The sequence below is a fragment of the Coptis chinensis genome, chromosome 7, assembly GCF_015680905.1.
Source record: "Coptis chinensis isolate HL-2020 chromosome 7, ASM1568090v1, whole genome shotgun sequence".
NCBI classification, from domain to species: Eukaryota; Viridiplantae; Streptophyta; class Magnoliopsida; order Ranunculales; family Ranunculaceae; genus Coptis; species Coptis chinensis.
The window spans coordinates 37,246,861-37,266,497 of record NC_141462.1 but is presented as its reverse complement, the minus strand read 5'-3'; the positions used below and the strand labels follow the sequence as shown (position 1 = coordinate 37,266,497).

At 40.9% G+C, this 19,637-nt stretch overlaps 1 long non-coding RNA gene and 2 pseudogenes across 2 annotated transcripts; all 3 read right to left on the bottom strand.

Annotated features, from left to right (window-relative positions):
• Positions 1 to 167: 167 nt before the first annotated feature.
• Positions 168 to 16,076, bottom strand: LOC147487381 (3'(2'),5'-bisphosphate nucleotidase 1-like; annotated as a pseudogene). The gene is made up of 7 exons (XR_015202789.1): positions 16,008 to 16,076; positions 15,785 to 15,860; positions 2,295 to 2,368; positions 1,879 to 2,085; positions 661 to 869; positions 472 to 570; positions 168 to 369 (listed from the first exon to the last, which is right to left on the bottom strand). The product of XR_015202789.1 is annotated as a 3'(2'),5'-bisphosphate nucleotidase 1-like (transcript).
• On the bottom strand, positions 6,793 to 8,262 carry LOC147487383 (uncharacterized). The gene is made up of 3 exons (XR_015201318.1): positions 7,548 to 8,262; positions 7,337 to 7,475; positions 6,793 to 7,105 (listed from the first exon to the last, which is right to left on the bottom strand). It is a non-coding gene; the product is annotated as an uncharacterized LOC147487383 (long non-coding RNA).
• On the bottom strand, positions 8,413 to 11,245 carry LOC147487382 (T-complex protein 1 subunit delta pseudogene; annotated as a pseudogene).
• Positions 16,077 to 19,637: the final 3,561 nt, after the last annotated feature.

Genomic DNA, 19,637 nt, shown 5'->3' with positions numbered 1-19,637 from the left:
CTGGCACAGTTCATAATCCATGAAAGACCACAATTACTTGATAAGCTTATGTTAACAGGTGGTGAATACTAAAAATGAAAATCGCATAGATACCCCTGAACTTATTAACTATATTCACTTCTGAATTATTCCGTTAATGGTGTTGTATTAGTCGCCTTTTCCCAATGTTATAAAACAAAAGTAAACACAATGTATATTCTGTTTGCTATACCAGACACCACGATGAATCCAGCTGCCTGATCCCAAATCTTCTCACGATAGTCTTTATGAGGGGAACATGAGTGAGTATATAGCTCCATCTCCCCTGGCCAGCGCTCCATATTTTGCCTGGCTATCTATTTGAGCAGCTGGTGCTTGGACGCCAAGTTTCTGATCACAAAGTAGATGCGCTACTTATATACGGTTTTAATGAAAGTATCAAATAAAAGGAATGAGGTAAATATAATTCTAACAAATGAAGTGATGCAATACCATTGTTATAGAGCTAGATATCTCGTGAGAGGAATGTGCTGCTTCAATTGACTCGAAGAATGAAGCAACTTCAGGATTTTCAGTGGAACTGACATGCACCTGTGGGGAAAATGAAGATTAATAAATATTATGAGCAGAAATACCTATTATTTAAGGATTTTTGTGAAATGTACCTGTGCACACACTAACCTTTGTTGGTGAAGACCCATCTAATGACTGCATATGAGTCCCTGTACCAACTTCAGCAAAGAAAAGACAACCAACTTGGTTTTGCAAGAAATGTTGCTCATTACAACCTATTGGTGCCAAAGGAAAATTTGGACAAGCCAGGACACCTAAAACAACTTTCCCTTCATCGTGCAATGCTGGCTATTGCATATTGATCTCCTCCAAGGAACCTAAAGCAAGCAACAAATGTGAGATAAATTACAGTGACCTAATCTAGAAATGCCACATAAGGATAACTGTTTCCATAGCTAAATCAATAACAAAAGAAAGGAATGTTCCACAATTTATCTATCAGCATATTACTAAGCATCTTCGTAATGGAGACAGAAAGCAGCTCCATAAAATCAACTTCAATGAAACAGGTCAAACAGCTACAAGAGAGAAACACCTTACATCAAATTGAACAAAACAGTCACTAGGAGACAAATCAGTATTAAATAACCACTTCACTCCAAAATTTCAAGCTGTAGAGACTAGAGAGAGGCACAAACATATGTATCAAAGGAAGAGAAAAAAATCTAACAAGGGGAAATAAACACTCCCAAACCAAACTCTTAGAGCTGGCACTTGACTGCAGACTTGAACCTGTGACCTCTTAGGATCTACTCCCTATGATACTATATGTTCAAAAGCCGGAGCCAATGGGATTTTGGTTATTTTACATGGTGAGGGGTAGATTTGACCTTGCACATGCACTAACTGGACGGCATCCAGTCAAAGAGGGCTGACTTGGTCATGCTGTGAACTTGGGGACAGAAGTCTAATAATGAAAGAACTGGGGACGGAAATCTAATTGGCAAACTTGCTGGGGATGGAAGTCTAAAAAAACTGTTTTTATTACAATGAAAACTCATCATACATGTTACAGTATTTTCAGGTTTCAGGCATATGGTTCGGAGCATGGAGCACACGGTACTACCATTCATGTATGTATAGTGTTCACACCACTAAGTGATCTAATGTTTTTTCTAACTACAGTAGAAATGATTTAACGCGCCTAAAAGGAAAAGGCCCTGAAAAGAATATTAACTAGTGGCTTGAATACTTCAATCTACATTCTAGAGTATAGAGCTATGAGCTATCTAAACTGAACTTCAAAAAGATATGAAAGATTGATCTTCACAAAATTGAAAAAATAAGTATATTTTAGTCTATTTAGCTTTGGATTGCAAAACTCACTCTTTAGTTCCATCTATAGGATACAAAACCCAATGGCGGCCATTATGTCCTCCTTCAGACTTCCCACCATCAATGGCTGTAAGCACATCTTCTCTTGATTAAGGAGAAATATCATAAGAACTATCACTTGAAAGAGTATCATTAACCAGTTTTCTTATATAGCTCTAACGTTTCTTGTCCAACATCCTTCCGGAGATCAGCAGAGACCTAGACAAGCAGTTACTTTGCAACAATTACCAACAATAACCAAAGAGAAAGGAAAGTTCTAGATCACTCTCCAAAAAATGCAGAAACTATCCATAAACTTTGAGTCGTACAGGTGTTTTTCTTTTCTTTTTTCCCTTCCTTGTTCTCTTGTCAATTTTTTGATCAGTTAATGTACTAGCTATGTTTCTGGCAAAGTTTTGCGAGTGTACCTCTGCAGCCACCAGAGAAAAAAAATCTGTAAGAAGTTCCCTCTCGAGCACAAAACTGACAAGTGCCTATAAGCCTGAAATATCCACACAAAAGAACGAGCATTATTGATTAGCAACTCCTACAGCTGAAAGCATAAGATATTTCCAAATATAGTTGATAACAAACTTAAAAGTAAGATAATGGTCATCATAACAACAAACAATATATGGAACATGCTACCTTTTGCAATTATCTAGGGTATTTGGTTGGAAGGCAAAGCTATGGTGATCTAGAAAGTCGTACTAGACATCAAAGGTCTTCATTGTAAGTGGAGTAAAATTTATGTGGACCTAAGAAATATTCGTTTTGAACAATATGTAACTAGATGGGAAGATATTATGTATATAGAGTCTTGAGTAGGGTGGTTGATTTACTTTTGGGCTGTTGGGTTGATTTTGTTTTTTTTACTCTATGTAATTGTAGGTTACCTCGACCTACGTTTCTTTGATCTAATACAATTTAACCTTTACCAATCAAAAAGAAAAACAGCAAACAGTATATCCTAATGTCATCTGTTAAGATACGCCTAACTAGGGTCGGCTCTGAGATTGTGGGGGCCCAAGGCAAATTCTTAAAAAGGGACTAAGTAACCTATTGTTTATGCTACAAAAATATTTTAAATGCCTAATAAGCATCCAAAATTATTTAGTGTAGTTGGTTGCTATTCTATTTTCTCTATTTGTGAGTATTTTTGTATCCAGATCATTTGATATATAGTAGATAAACCCCGGACCCAAGCACTGAATGGGGGCCTTATTATTGGGCTTTGACTTTAGGGGGCCCTAGCGGTCGTCTTAGTTGGTTTCTTTGCCCCGAGCCGCCCTCGCCCTAACCATCACAGACAAAAATATTGTTTTTTATGAAAACACATCTCCGTACAATGTCATTGGAATTGCTCCTTTTTATTTGTAACAGTAAATTGTATTGTTGTTAATGGAGAGAAAGTTTGGAGAGAAAAGAGAAAAAGAGGATACGCCCTTATTAGTTTTGGCCTTGTATCACTTCAAGATATATAAGAAAATAAGAGTTTACAATAATAGAAACTTCCTAAAAAATTCGTCAGGAGACGTCCTCTTAGAACTCTAACAATAACATATAACCCGTAGAGAAAACGAAGTTTTTGTTTTTTTCATGCTCGAGCTACCGCGACTTCTGCTGAGTTCGAGTGAAGCGACAGCTCATGCTCCAAGAGTTTTTAGGTGACCCGCCGTGTCCTTTTTTGTGGGCTTCGCATAATCGCGATTTTGGTTTTTGGTATAAAAACAAAATCAATTTTTGAAAACCTAACTTTTTCAAAACCAAGAAAGAGATTATAAGAGAGCAATTCAGCAGTTGAGTTGAGTGTTCATTCTTTGTGAGTGAATTGAGAGACTTGTAATGCATACTCGGGACATCCAAGAAAGCTTGGAACTCGCGCAGCATGTGGAAGTAGGCAAATTGCTTAGAACCACGATATATCTCGTCTTGTGGTTTGTTCTTCCTTTACATTAATTGTTTTACTTTATATGCTTGTTATTTGATATTGAAAAGTGTTGGGATATTTCTTTGGGGTGTTGAAGTCTTGTCTAGTGTGAAGGATCGATCTTTGTGTAGGATTGATCCGTTTGTTGTAGGTAACGCGTTGTTTCCGCGACTTATATATTCACAACAATTGGTATCGAGCGTAGGTATAATGACTGGATTTTGAGTTTAGTGCTCAAAATTTGTGTAGACAAGGTATTCGATTAAATTCGAGGTGAAACTATTTCTTTTGGGTTATTGTGTGTAACTTGAAAATGGCTCCCAAGATGTCAAACGCAAGGTTTGAAGTAGAGAAGTTTAATGGGAAGAATAACTTTGGGATTTGGCAAGTCCAAGTATAGGACATCCTCATCCAACAAGGTTTGCACAAGGCTTTAAAGGGGATTAAATCTAAAGCGGCAAAGTATGAGTAATGATGATTGGGAAGAGTTCGATCTTCGGGCTTGTTCATCAATCCGTTATGTCTTGCTAATGAGGTTATGTATAGTGTGATGGGAGAAAATACACTGCCGGTATTTGGCTCAAACTAGAGTCTATGTATATGACCAAGAGCATGATCTAACAAGAAGTACCTTAAGAAGCGTCTTTATCGGTACATGATGGTCGATGGTTCAACGATGCAAGAGCACGCGTTAGTGAGTTCCGTCGACGCCTAGCGGATTATTTGAATGTTGATATGAAGATGGATGATGAGGATCAGCGGCATGTTTAATATTCTCCTTGCCGAAAGCTATGAGCATCTAATGACTACATTCATGAACAGAGAAGTCGCCGATCTTGACGGTTCAAAGTGCACCTATTTCTTATGAGTTGATGAAGAATACACGTGTAGAGAATAGCATTGATACAGGTCAGGGGCTAGTGGCAAGAGGAAATTCGTATGAACAAAATTATTCAAGTAATGAGAATTCTAGGTCCAAGTCAAAGAAGCCTTTAAAATATGTACAGTGCTACAATTGCAATGAAAAGGGACATTATGCAAGTAATTGTCCTCACCAAGAAAGAGAACAAGAGAAATGGTCGAAAGAAAGGTAAGGCAAAAAATTGAGGCAAATTATGCTTCGTGCTCAAAGAGGATGAGTTCACTACGTGTGTCCACACAAGACTATATGACCGAAAAGGTGGATTCTTGATTCGGATGTTCCTATCATATGTGCCCGAATAGAAAGTGGTTTACTTTATGAGAGCATTGATGGTAGTTCCGCTTTTAATGGGTAATGATGTTGCTTGTAAGACGGTAGGAATTGGAACTATACGGGTCAAGATGTATGATGGTGTAGTGAAGACTTTAACCGATGTGAGACATGTTCCTGAGCTAAAGAAAAGTCTTATTTCTCTTGGTACCTTGGATTCCAAAGGCCACAAGTTTGTGGGCGAAGGTGGAGTCCTAAATATTGTTAATGGCTCTTTAGTTGTTATGAAGGGTCAAAAATATGGAACCTTGTATACTCTGATAGGTAGTACGGTGATAGGCGATGTAGCAGTGGGTGCATGTAGTAATGATTCTGAGTGCACTAAGATATGGCATATCGTTTATGGCATATGAGTGAAAAGGGTTTGTCCGAGTTTGTGCAGCGAGGGTTCTTGAAGAACTTGAAGAAGCCAAGTATGGGGGTTCCGTGAGCATTGCGTCTATGGGAAGCAGCCATCGCAGAGTCAAGTTCAAGTCAAGCAAGCACCGCAACAAAATGGGCATCCTTGATTATGTGCATACTGAATGTTTGGGGACCCTCCGGGGTGGCTTCCAAGGGAGGTAACCGCTATTATGTCTCATTCATTGATGATCATACTTTCGCTATGTGTGGGTGTATATGATGAAATCGAAAGATGAAGTGTTTGAGACATTTAAGAAGTGGAAGGCAAGGGTTGAGAATCGCATTGGATAGGAAAGAAAAAGACATTACGGCCCGACAATGGTATGCGAGTATACCTATGGGCCTTTCAAGAGTTAAATGCGCTAATGAGGGAATTGCCGACACTAGATGGTCGAGGCACGCCACGCCAGAATGGAATGGCGAGAGGATGAATAGAACTTTGCTTGAAAGAGCAAGATGTTTATTGTCTAATGCCGTCCCCAGGCAAAGAGTATTAAGCGATCACGGTGTCCATGGCGTGTTACCCGTGATAATAGGTCACCAATACCGCCTATAGATTGCGGGACATCTTATGAGGTGTGGTCGTAACCCACCCGGTGATTATAGTATTTTGCGAGTGTTTGGATCGACAGATTACTACCATGTGAGGGACAGCAAGCTAGATCCTAGAGCTAAGAAGGCCATATTCTTAGGCTTCACAAATGGGGTAAAGGGATATAGATTGTGGTGTCTAGAAGACCACAAGTTCCTGGTCAGCAGAGATGTTACCTTTGATGAGACTTAGTGTTATCTTCGATGTTTCCAAGTAGGCAAGCGTAATGGTGAGTCTATAGAAGTTCAAGCTAATGAGCTTGAGTTGTCTGATGCAACAGATGACTGGTTAGATCATGATGAGGTACCAAATCATGGAACCACACAGCAATAGGAAGAAGAGCAAGAGCATCCGCAACTTGTAGTGGCTGACCCTACACTACACCATAACAGGCTATTTGCAACGGCAAAAAACCGTTGCGAATAATTTTCGCAACGCTTTTTAAGCGTTGCAAATAGGGCGTCGGTAAAGTGTTGGAAATATTTGCAACGGTTTTTTGCCGTTGCAAACCAAATTTTCCAACGGTTATTAACCGTTGCAAAGTGAAAATTACTAACGGTTAAAAAGCGTTGCAAAGCAAATTTTCCAACGGTTATTAACCGTTGCAGAGTGACAATTACTAACGGTTAAAAAGCGTTGCGTAATTTGATTTGTAACGATTATTGATTGATGCTTTAATATTTATTTTTTGCTTTGCAACGGTTTACAACCGTTACTAATATGTTGATATGATAAAAAAAATTATTTTAATTTTTTTCCTGCCCTTAACCTGCACCTCCTGATTTCATATAGAAGCAAATAAAATTACAAATGCTTTTTCATACCATTTGACAAATAAATAAACACAAGCAAACGCTTGAAAAAAAATATTATATTCATTTAACCATATATATAATTTCAAAAGAGTTTTGAGGGTTACAAATTCAAATTTAATAAGGGTTACAAATTTCTATACGATTTTCCAAGCAATCCCGAATCTTCAAAAATGCAATAAGAAGCATTGAAGCATTAGTGACAATGGCTTCACTCAATATAAATCCTAGTGCCGCTCCACAAAGCCCATCTAATTCCAAAAAAATCACAAAACAAATAATGAACTCAGAAAAACAATCATATTAATTAAATTCATGCAATAAATTAAATACTTGACCCCAAGATAAAGCATTTGTTGTCTACTCTCATATCTCAACGACAGAAACAATGATTACATAAAATCGGTGCATAAAAAAAATACCTTATAGTAACTTGACGAGTTGAAAATTGAGAAAATAGAGAGTGGAGTTTAAATTTTTACCTTGATGAGGAGCTTGAGGTAAGTATGACTCATCAGATTGGGAAGCAATTATTTTGGCCTTCTTCCAAAAGCGCTCCCACATGTCGGTAATATCAGTTGATCCAATAGATGTGTTCTGATGGAGACCAGCAATCCTTCTCTAGAAAAAGGAAATTCATCTTAGATAATGTTTGTGACTTGTGAGAAAAAGAAAAAAAAAAGTTGTTAGTACCTTAATTAGTTCGGCAATCATGACGTACTAGCGCGCATTTAAAGTCCTGTAAATTACATTAGTAAAACTCCTCACTCGATCACCACTAACAGGTAAGAGTATAATAGTCATATTAGACGAGGGTAGAGTTTCCTAAGAGTCTCATGGACAATCCTAGTGAATCCTTAAACAAACAACATAAACGAAGGGACACTGAGGAGCCTCCCGAAATGACACTAATTAACTGCTAGGTCTAGGAAATCAGCCAAGTGCCAACACAGCCGACTCTAATCTGAAGCACTAATTAAGGTGGTGAATTGAACGTCTTGAGAGGACTTGAGCTTCTCGATAAGAAAGTTACTTCCAACAATCGATCAATGAAAATACTTAAGGGCTTAATCAGCACATAAAACACATACACGTCGTCGCACACGGCATTAAGCCGGCAATCACAGTTCATAGGAACTCGTTATTAATTAGAGTAGAACTCACATTCTAGGAGATCTTTTTCTAGTGGATTATGACCTGATTGGCTTAGTTATAAGATAGAGTACGTAAAAGACCACAAAGAAGTATGTTTGCCACCTAAATTCTATATACTGGCAGTAGTAGTTTTCACCAGATAGGCATTTATGGTTCTGCAGTTTCTATCATGCTACTAACACCACTAGTGCAAGAGAATAGGCATTTACAAAATCAAAAGTTATATATAGTTATATATTCAAGAAAGGTGGTTGGCCTATCTTTTTTGGGATGCTGTGATTCTATGAAACTAGTTATATATTCAAGAATGATAAACAACAAAAAACTCAGAAAGTGCACAAAACCGAAAAATAAAACAGATTAAGATACTAGCAGTTCTAATGAGTGGCAATACTCATATATTCTACCTTACTGTAATTATGTCATCAATCTTCAGGATCATCCTCACGCACTCTGTTGCCAATGTGATAGCGCTGGTGCTCACAAGCAGCGGCTGAACCACATTTTCCTCCAAGATATTTGTAATCTGCCCTTTCCTCACATTGATCCCAGTATTGATCTCACCCTGTGCATGTCGGTTCCGGAGCTCTGTCACGATAGCTATTGGGTTCAAACCTGCATTCTCAGCAAGAGTATATGGAATAACTTCAAGAGCCTCCAAAATAACCGCACATAATAACTTTCCATCCCATGCAAGACCTTAGCCCAAGCACCAAGTTGCCTCGGCTCGACATTTCGATTTCCGGCGCACCACCACCACCAGGCAATTAGAAACTTCTTGGTCACCAAACATCGGATCACACACAAAGCATCATGTAGACTCCTCTCAGCCTCATCCGGAACCAACCGATTCGACCCACGAACAAGCACTTTGTCGTTGTCCTTCCCCATATCCTTAATACCGGTAATCTTCACAATCTTCCCCCCATCACCAAGAGAAACCTCTTCCACACAATCAGCACGACCCATCTTCTCCTCGTGAAAATGTTCAATATTCGCAATAGGCAAGCAATTCAGAGTCTTGGTAATAAACTCAATAGCATCCCTCTCCACATCCTTAACCACCAAAATCTTAGCCTTCGAAAGATAATGCAAAGACAGATCCGTAACCGCATCCCTCAAAATACTCTTCTGAATCAACAAAACATTACACCCCGTCGCCTTAATCTTCTTAATCATCCCCAAAATATAATTCCTCTCCTCCTTCAAAATCCTATCCATTTGCGTAATCCCCAAAACCACAATACTGCTGTTCAATATCGGTCTTGGGTGGCGAAATCAAACCTAATCACAAAGAATCTTAGCATTCTCAACACGAGTCGGCCCACCATGAGAATGACTAACCTTCTTATCAAAACCAACCCTTTAACCAACTCCGTATCGTCAACGGTCCCACCAAGTTTCTTAACAATCTTAACATCTCTCAAATCAACTAAATCAACTTTCACATTATCCACCACGGATAAAACAACATCAACAAATAACGGAGCAAGTAAAGTTGAATAATTGACTAACAACTTTACTATTCAAACTAGTACTAGCACTCTTAACTAACGAATCAGCGATCCGATAGCTCAACCGGTACTGACCATAGCAGCTTAAAATATCAACAAATGAGGTTGAGGTTAGACTTACATTGGGAAGTTGAGGTTAGATTCAAATGATAAACAAAATAAATGGTCACATTCTCCTTTTATGTTGAATGCAATTCACTTTTTGCTATTTTGGCGATCGAATTTTTTGGAACCAAGTTTGTGATATATGATAGCCAACCTCCTCATCTTTTGGAGCCACGGTAGCCAAAAAGTCGCTCTAATAGGCTGGTGGGTTTGAAACAAGTCTCTCCTAGAGTACCTGCGGTAACTATCCAAGAGCTCGATTACGATGAGTTAAACGTCTTAGGTTCCGGTGAGAATTTGTGCAAGTAGATGTATATGGATTCACATGAGAGCTTACTCTGTGTCTATAAATGTGTTAAGTCCTGTATGACTGCTGTTAATATATGTAATTTCCTTTATGCTTATGTCTTGAATAACAACTAATCCCAATAGTTTAATTATTATGTGGAGCAAGTAGGGGCCCTAGAAGAATCACGATGTACCATGAATGCGATCCCTGCCTCTGCAATTGAAGCAGAAGGAATGGCTCCCACACAGCCGGAATTTCTACCCAACAACCTGGATTCATTACCATCAATCCCATTTTTCAGATCTAAATCAACTCGTGTAGATCCTAGCTAACTTTTTCTTGTATATCGAGACATAACTAACTTTTTTGAGTCTAACTATGGCCGTATAATTGGGTAACACTTGTTCATTTTCGTAATCAGGTAAGAGTATGAACAATTATGCCAGTTTAAGAGCTAAAACATAAAATGAAGATGGAGCTCAGTACTCTTTGACGGTCATAATGAGTATGTTACTATCTAAGTCTTCTTTGCAAATTGGAAGAAAGTGAATTGAACTTTACAAATCAACATCACCTGACTTAATATTGGTATAGTCGGTCCCGAAGCATTGCTTTGAAAAGGGGTATGCAAAACTCATTAGTACACAAAAATTAATAATGCACCAACTAATTGTACCTTTCCACCCTTTAAAAGCTCAACAAAGGAGAACAACACAGTCTTTGCTTATGGTGCTCCATATCGACTTATATAAAAGCAAAGTTTCACTTGTATCAATAAACCCCAGGAACAAAATGGAATATACATTTCAGTTAGTCCGGAGCATTGAATTTGAATAATGATCTCTACTTAATCGTAAATCGCCCCTAAGTGTAATACTAACTACGATCTAAGTTTCAGATATACCTCCAGCCAGACATCCCAAAGAAGAAGTCCAAGGGCTTCTAGAATACCAATTAGCACAAAAGAAGATTTGGGAAGGGATAGCATTTCCTTCAAATCCGAGTCCAAAGACAATATCTTGCGAACAAGATGGAAAAGTATATACCAACATACCTCGCATATAAGAAGTAAAACATTAGTGAAAGGGCAGTGCAACATTTATCTTAACCAACATTCCAATTCCCACCTTGATACAAATACACTTTGTACAATCTAGCTATCTATGAAACCAAATACACTCAAACTTAATTTTCACAACCAAAGAAAAATACCCAAGTCCCAAAATACACTCAAACTTAATTTTCACAATCTAGCTGTCATACCTGGCCCCGTTTTGATCTGATGCCAAAATCTCAGCAACCATAGCTTTCTTCGCATCCATCGCCATAATAACCAACAAGATTCTTGGCACATTTCTCAAATTTGAAATTCTAGAAGTAGAAATCAAACCCCCAAAAGTGCAATCAAAGCAACAAAGATCATAGATGAATTCAGCCCTAACCCCTCTTCAACTCAAAACTATTTTTACCCTAAAAAACATAATAGGAAGATGGGCACTACTGACTGGGTTAGATTTTTCTCATTACTATTTAGGAGAAATCGAGAATTTGAGAGAGGGAGGAAGCGGTGGCTACAAAGACAAGTGAGTGAGAGCTTGAACAATAAAATGAACAAATAAACTAACCTGAAAAGGTCTTACCTTGAGAACTGAAAAGTTAGGAAGAAAGGATTGAGCTTGAGCAAATTTGAACAAATCCACTATTTTTCGTGGATCCGAAAGTGCAAGTAAAGCAAGGATAAGGTGCAAATGAACTTTCATCTCTTTCAATCCATACCGATGAGCATAATCATACCACTTACTTCCTCCAAAATTAACCATCAAAACAGTTTATTGAATGGCCAACATAGAGTAAAACCAAGAAACCCCATTTCTCATATACTAAACCCCAACCCTAGGTTTAGAAATTATAAAATAGAACTAAAAAGGGGTGGTAAAATTGCATATTGTGGCTTCCAAACCCCGTCTCTCTTTCTCCATTTCATCGTGGCTCTATAATCTATATGGTGGTTCCGGTACACAAGTGTGTTTTCTTTCAAGAATGGTCTAATGGAACTGTAGAATGAAGGCTTCTCTTTGTTGAAAAGGAAATAAAGATAAGAAACCCTAACCTAACCCAAATGGGTGAGAGAGAAAGAGGTTTTCTATTTTTTTGACATACCGACGACGATTCTTTTTGTTTCTCTATTTTTTGAAATTTCGTTGTTTTGGTTTTTGATTTGTAACAACTCTCCAACGCTTTTAAGCGTTAGCAATTAATTCGAAATTCACTCAAATAAACCAACGCTTTTACAACATTGCCAACGCTTATTTAGCGTTGGCAATTTACTAACGGTAAATAAGCGTTGCAAAGCAAAAAAGGTGCGTGTTGCAAATATCCTATTATGGTGTAGTGCTAGGCCACATAGACAAGTTAAAGAAGTGCACAAGTATGGGCAGGAGAAGCCGGTGAAACACTATGGTCAGGTGGATTTAGTGGCATATGCACTGAATATCGAAGATGATGAGCCAGATAGCTTCAAGAAAGCTGTTAGAGATGCTCATTACAGAGATTGGTTGGTAGCTATGCAAGCAGAGATGGAATCTCTTGATAAAAATCACACATGGGATCTAGTTTTATTGCCAAAGGGCAAAAGGACTATCGGCAGTAAATGGGTGTTCAGAAAGAAAGAGGTCCTTCCTGAGTCCAACAGTACTGGGTACAAGGCAAGAGTGGTAGCAAAGGATTTTTCACGCATGAAGGAAGTTTGACTACAATGAGGTATTTTCCCGGTGGTCAAACATACGTCCATTCATGTGTTATTGAGTCTAGTTGCTCACTTGACTTGGAGTTAGATCAACTTGATGTAAAACCGCTTTCTTGCATGGGGATTTGGAAGAAGAGATCTATATGAGACAACTGAAGGGTTTTGTCGTTCTTGAAAAGAAGATTATGTATACAAATTGAATTGGTCACTGTATGCGGGTTAAAGCAATCGCCCGCAAATGGTACAAAAGCGCTTTGACACATTCATGATGCAACATGAGTACACCCGGTAAGTATGACTTCTTGTGTCTACTTTAGAAGGCTTCGTGGTAATGACTTCATCTATCTCCCCGCTTTATGTGGATGACATGCTTATTGCTTCCAAAAGCATGGTGGAGATAGACAAGTTGAAATCTCAACTTAGCTCAAGTTTGAGATGAAAGACTTAGGTGGAGCCAAGAAGATCTTGGGCATGGAGATTGACGAGATAGGAAGAAGCGGCGGATAGTTGTATCTCGGAAGAAATACATTCGAAAAGTAATTTCGATTTTGTATGGAGAATGCAAAGTCGGTTTCTACACCTTTAGTTTGGGCATTTTAGGCTTTCAGCCTAAGTTCTCTCCTAGTTCGGTGGAGGAACAAAAGCATATGGCAAATGTTCCTTATCTCAAGTGTAGGTCGGGGCGTTTGATGTATGTTATGGTGTGCACACCCGGACATTTCCGCGGCGCTTAGTGTTGTCGGCAGGTATATGGCAAATCGGGAAGCAGGAATCGGGAGGGAAGCGATGAAATGGGTACTAAGGTACTTTGAAGGGTACCTTGGATGTGGGATTAGCTTATGGTGGAGGCACTTGTTATGTCGATGGGTTTGTGGATTCGATTATCACGGTGATCTAGATAGACGACGATCGACTCACCGGTTATGTGTTTATTATGCATGGTGCAATCCGGTTAGTTGGAGGTCTATGCTTCAGGCTCTGATTACTCTATTTACTCATCGAGGCGAGTATATAGCGATGGCGGCAGAGGCGATGAAAAGAGGCACTATGGCTTCGGGAGGTCTTCTAGATGATTTGGGTATTGAGCGCAAACGGTGTTGCTTTGTATTGTGATAGTCGAGTGTTATTCATTTGGCGAAGAACCAAGTTCATCATGCTCGGACCAAGCATATTGATGTTCATTATCACTTTATACGGGGATGTCGTTGAGGATGGTGATGTAGCACTTGAGAAAGTAGACACCCATGACAATCCTGGCGATATCTTGGCGAAAGTTGTCACCGGAGTTAAGTTCCAACACTTGTTTGGACTTGCTCCAAATCCTACATGTTTGAAAGAGCCCTGTGTGGGCATAGCCGCGCCGGAGACGGTTATTTGCGAGTCTTACTTGTTTGGATGTGTTCGGCTTGGTTTTATGTGTTAAAACCTCACCGAGGTGGAGAATGTAGAAAAAAGAGTTTTTGTTTTTCACTCCGAGTGCTATGCGCTTCGAGTGGGCGACCAGCTCATGCTCCAGATGTTTTAAGCGACCAATTCGCCAAAGTGGTAGCGCCAGCGCTCGAGTCCTTTTTGTGGGCTTCATTTCAAGAACTTAGCGATTTTGGTTTTGGTATAAAACAAAATCGCTTTTTGGAAAACCTAACTTTTCCAAAACCAAGAAAGAGAGAGATTATAAGAGAGCAATTACATTGTGAGTTGAGTGTTCATTCTTTGTGAGTGAATTGAGAGACTTGTAATGCATTACTCGGGACATCCAATAAAGCTTGGAACTTCGCGGTGTGGAAGTAGGCAAATTGCGAACCACGATATATCTCGCCTTTGTGGTTTGTTCTTCCTTTACATTAATTGTTTTACTTTATATGCTTGTTATTTGATATTGAAAAGTGTTGGGATATTGCTTTGAGGGTGTTAAAGTCTTGTCTAGTGTGAAGGATCGATCTTTGTGTAGGATTGATCCGTTTGTTGTGGGTAACGTTGTTTCCGCACTTATATATTCACAACATAACCTTTATCACAAGAAGAGAGTACATGGAAAGTAATGGTCATGTGCACAAGCAAACGAGCACATACACTCGTGTTTGAAGAAACAATCGACATCTGCAGCCCAAGTAACAGTAAAAACCACAAAATCCATGCCTTGCAGCTCTATCTGCAGAAACTCAATCCAAATATTCGCTTTCTTATCGATATGGTTGCATTAAATAACCTGTTTTGCTATTTCAATAACTCTGTGTTTCCCTATGTTACATTGGACACACCATATTTTGAAAATAATCCGTGTCGGATACGTATCATAATGTCCATGTCGGACACAAGACGGACACATATTCTATATTTTTTTATATTTTGCCATGTAAGACACTACATATCAATGTCGGATACGGACACATGTATCCGTGCGACTGTGTCAATGTAACTTAGGTAATTCTATTTGTTGATTTCCAAACACACTTATTAGCTTAAGTAGCTTGAGCAAAGAAAAATCAATTTATGGTGGTGTCACCAGGTTCTGGTTGTCCCACAATTATAGTTACATAAAACACATACCACAGAACTCAGATTGTTTCGGTGGGGTTTTAGAAGTGTACCGTATTATGCAACCTACAGGCTACAGGTAGGAATCCAAGATGGAAAATGTGCCAACATTATGCATGCATGTCCAAAACTTGACCAAAATATAAGAAATGTTTAGGCCAAAATACGGTTTCTCTTCAAGGAAAACAAATATTCAGAGCCCTTTCTACTTCGCTATCCTAAATAGAGGGTAGCAGAAGGCACTTCAGAGTTCCAAGGCCTTATGATGTAGTTGCACTTTCTATTTGGTTGTTATGAATAAGTCTTTCTAGTCTCAATCACCTACCAGGTGTTGCACTTCTTATCCTGATTCATATATTCAAACTCTACTGAAATTTAAACAGTTAAAATCAAAAGGAATAAACAAAAGAAACTGCTTGCAGCAGAAACACGCAGTCAGCATTTTAATCTAAATAGGATATTCTGTAATGGATATTTAAAACCCCTTTATTGGAAACTTTACTTTTCTGCTATCCACTCCACTAAAGATGTGACCAATCAAGGTAATTTGCATTGCCTGTGATGAAATGAGTATAGAAAAGCATACCATAATATGCCCCTTTTACGGGACTTTTGTCAGATTTTGGTTGGACATCTGATTGCAAAAGTGCCTTCTGCACCTTCTGGAGGAAAAATAAACACTATTTTGTGAGACTCTCTTCAATTGACATTAAATACACAAATAATTCGGAAAATAATTTACATACACGGGGAATCAAAATCAAGGATGAAGAATGACATACTACCAGAGGTCATAGTTACCATCCTACCAGAGCTGCATTCGAACTATTAGTGGCAGGAGGAACAGTTTTCACTAGAACAATATAACAGGCATCCATCACCAATATGCAATACTCAAGATTATTCTAGAACAACTTCATTTCGAACTGTTACTACTACTTTTATTTTTCTTCCTATTGGTAAAAGTAGCAATATTTTATACATAATCAGGGACAGAAACAAAGAGAGCTGTGTATGAAGAGATAGCCTATAGAACAAGAGCAGGGAAGACAACAAACAAACCAAAGTAAAAAAAATAAAACATTATTGTAAAGGAGCGTTTTGGTCTTCTCCTAATTACAACAAGGAAGAACGGAAAGGGTTTGGATTTTGGATGTGACCGAGGTCGCTGTGAGCGATCTGCCTACGTATCTTCTCTCTTTTTTCCTTTTATGGGGAGAGAAGAATCAGGTCCGACGTAGTTCCAGTAGATGGTATTTATAGGATTCTGGGGGTGGAGATCCTTCAGACACGTGTACCCCTTATGTACAAATGTAGGGCAGAGATCGTGAATGAGTCTTTGGAGTGGTTTTGTGTGAGTCATACTCGATTGGGAGTTGACGCGTAGTCCCTATTTCCCGGGTGGGAAATGCAAATAAGATTTTGGCAATGATTACATCCGGTGGGGTGCGTTAAATCCTCCGGCCAAGTGTTCAGATCTTGAATTATCTTCGCTTAAATACCACCTACTTGTAAGGAGTCGCTCGAAGATCGGTCTTGGAGGTCGATGCGCTGAGGTCGCCAGGCTTCGGCCGTCAAAAACACACCTACTTGTAAGGAGTTGCTCACGATCGGTCTTGGAGGTCGATGCGTTGAGGTCGCCAGGCTTCGCCTGCAATGTTCCTTAGTGGGGATATTGCTCCCCCACACAACCCCTCTCGGTAGAATGGTCGGGTTCACGCAGCGATCCGGCCGAGAGAAGACGCAACACTTGGGTGAAGCATGAGCTATGGAGAGCGCTCTATTTGGGATGCCGCCGAAGTTGGAAACCGGGCGGAAAGAAAATTTTGGCGTGTTCTTTGTACGTGGATGAAATCATAGCAGTTGAAAAGGAATCGTGGTCGCCCGGCGGTATTCGAAGTCGAAAAAGACAGCCCTTGACACGTGTGTGGGCTATATCATAGGCGTAATCATAACTTCTTGGGAACTGAACAGCGGTTGTGCAAAATCAAAATTGAGGCAACCAAAAGGCATTTCCAGGCTTCTTCTTCCGCAAAACGCAAGCGAGGATTTGCGGTGAGTGCTTCGCTGTCGCTTTTGCTTTTCATTTTCTTTGCTTTCTTCGCTTCAAAGGGGTTTATTAAGTTGGTAGGTCAGTTAGGTTATAGGGTTTAGGGGTTTGGTGAATCGAGAATAAGGTGATATTACAATGTCGGATTCTGACGACACTCGTTCGGAAGAGGTACGGGAGGTTTCACTGAGTTGTGGAGAGTATGAAGAGGAGGATGAGGATTCGTTGAGCGGCGGTGATGATCGGACTGTGGTGGAAGAAGAAGTTAGGGTAGAGGAGGTTAATAGCCGATCTGGGTCAGAGGATGAGGTGGCTAGTACGTCTGGTCGAGGAGGGATGACGCCAGCAGGTGACCCACCCCTAAGAGTTGTAAATCGGCCGCCCCATTTCTTTCCGAGCCGCGAAAGCAGCGATGGGGATTAATGTGCCTGACCTGGAAATATATGAACCTAGGTTGAGTGAAAATGTTCGTAGTGAGGGGTACAAGCCTCCGAATGGTGGAGTAATCATATGTGAAGGTCAGCTGAGAGCGTTCATGCAGCTACCGTTCTCGAAATTAGTTTGTGACTTCTTGAGCTATTGTGGGAAGTCTCCATGTCGGTCGGTTCGTTGGCAACACCCGCGACTATTCGGTGTTCAATCTGTTAAATGCGAGCTGGGAATTCCACATAGGTGTGTCTGACATAATAGAGCATTACGTAATGAGGCGGTCTGGTAATCTGAACTTTAGCTTGCAAACCATGCCGACGCGTTCTGCTGTGCTTGATGGTGTAAGCAATGAGGCCTGGACGAGGAGGCCGCTGTTGCTAGTGGGCAACCACCGCGCCGCTGGATGTAGGTTGCGAACTAGGATGTGTAGTCTAGCCGCGGTGGGTAGGATTGTCTTCCTCTTCTTTGTTGTGTTAGTAGGTGGGTGAGCCACCGCCGCCTAACCGGGTTCATCTCTTTGTTGTTTGTTTTTGCGATATTCCCGTGGCGACTCGAACCGATCGTGGGGAGATAGAAAGGTTCGCGACGGTTGAAGTCGGGAACGAAGCGAGCTAAGCTTCCAGAGTTTGCTCATTTCTTTGAGGAGAAAGGAGGTGCCGCGATCCGGAGAAGAGGAAGGTGCAAAAGGAGCGAGCTCTAAGTCGGACGGGCGGGCGGTGATGGAGAAGCGCACCGACCGACCGATAACACGGAGGACCGGCCACCGGGCGCTGGGCGCCTCGAGGCGGCCCCTGTTCATGGAGGCTCAGAAATTGGTAGCTCGAGCTTTTATCCCGGGGCCGACCATTGATGCTCCCGTGGAGTTAGATCAGAGCTTACCGCTCCTCCTGTGGGTAGGTCGGAGAAGAGGAGAGCTGAAGTGGCGAGCGCAGGGAGCTCGAATGGCTAAAGTGATGATACGCGCTCGGGGGGTTCGAGTGGAGGAGGTGGTGCTGGCGGTGGGCGTCGGAGTCGGGCGCGTCCTGAGCAGGTCATGGACTTGGCCACCTTCGGTGCGGGATCTAGTCCGCCTCGACAAGTACGGGAACCCAGTCCGCTGGTGAAAGCGAAGGCTCCCCGTAAGGCGAGTGGAAAAGCGGTTGTGAGTGGCGATGAGCTGGAGGCCCAATTTGTGTACCTGGACGAGCACGGAGGGCAGCGAATCAGAAAGCGCAAATGATCGCAGCTTCAGTCGAAAGTAAGGTAGCGGCCGCTTCTTTGGAAATGATCGCCTGGATGGGAACCGCAAGGAATTGGATGAGAAGGGGCTAGCGGATACCATACGTCGGATGGAAATCGCGCAATGTCTGGTACGTAGAATTATCGTCCGTTAGTTTAGCATGTTAACCTCTATTCGCCGCTTTGATCTGTTTTGCGTGTGTGCCTTGTGGCAGCTTTGTTAGCCGGTTCCAAAAGTTGAAAGAGATTGCGCAGCTTCAATGAAACAGATAGGAGTCCGTAGGCCGGTTGGATCAAGAGCTGAAAACGCGCGACGACGCGCCAAGATGGAGCGTGATGAGCTCGAGGGTCTCGGAAGGCACATGAAGCTCGACTCGCCGAAGATGCCGAAAGACACCGGTCAAGATCCGAAGCAAAAGTTAGAAGGAGCGAAGGTAACGCTCGCGTGCCGCGAATCGGAAATCGGGAGGTCGAACGATTATACCCTGCACTGTAAGAAAATTGCTCAGGACGCTACTAAGGCGTACGACGATCTGGATGCTGACTACGGAGATCTGGAAATGGAGTACAAAGCTTTGAAGGAGGAACATGCACGCCGCGACGCCCCGCACTACGCTGGAACAGTAATGAGGAGACGTCGGTGGGGCGATTGGGTCTTCCTTGATCATACCAGAAACCGTGGTGTCCGTCGAAACCGCTGCACCCGATGCTACCGATGAAGTTTAGAACCGGACGGGATATC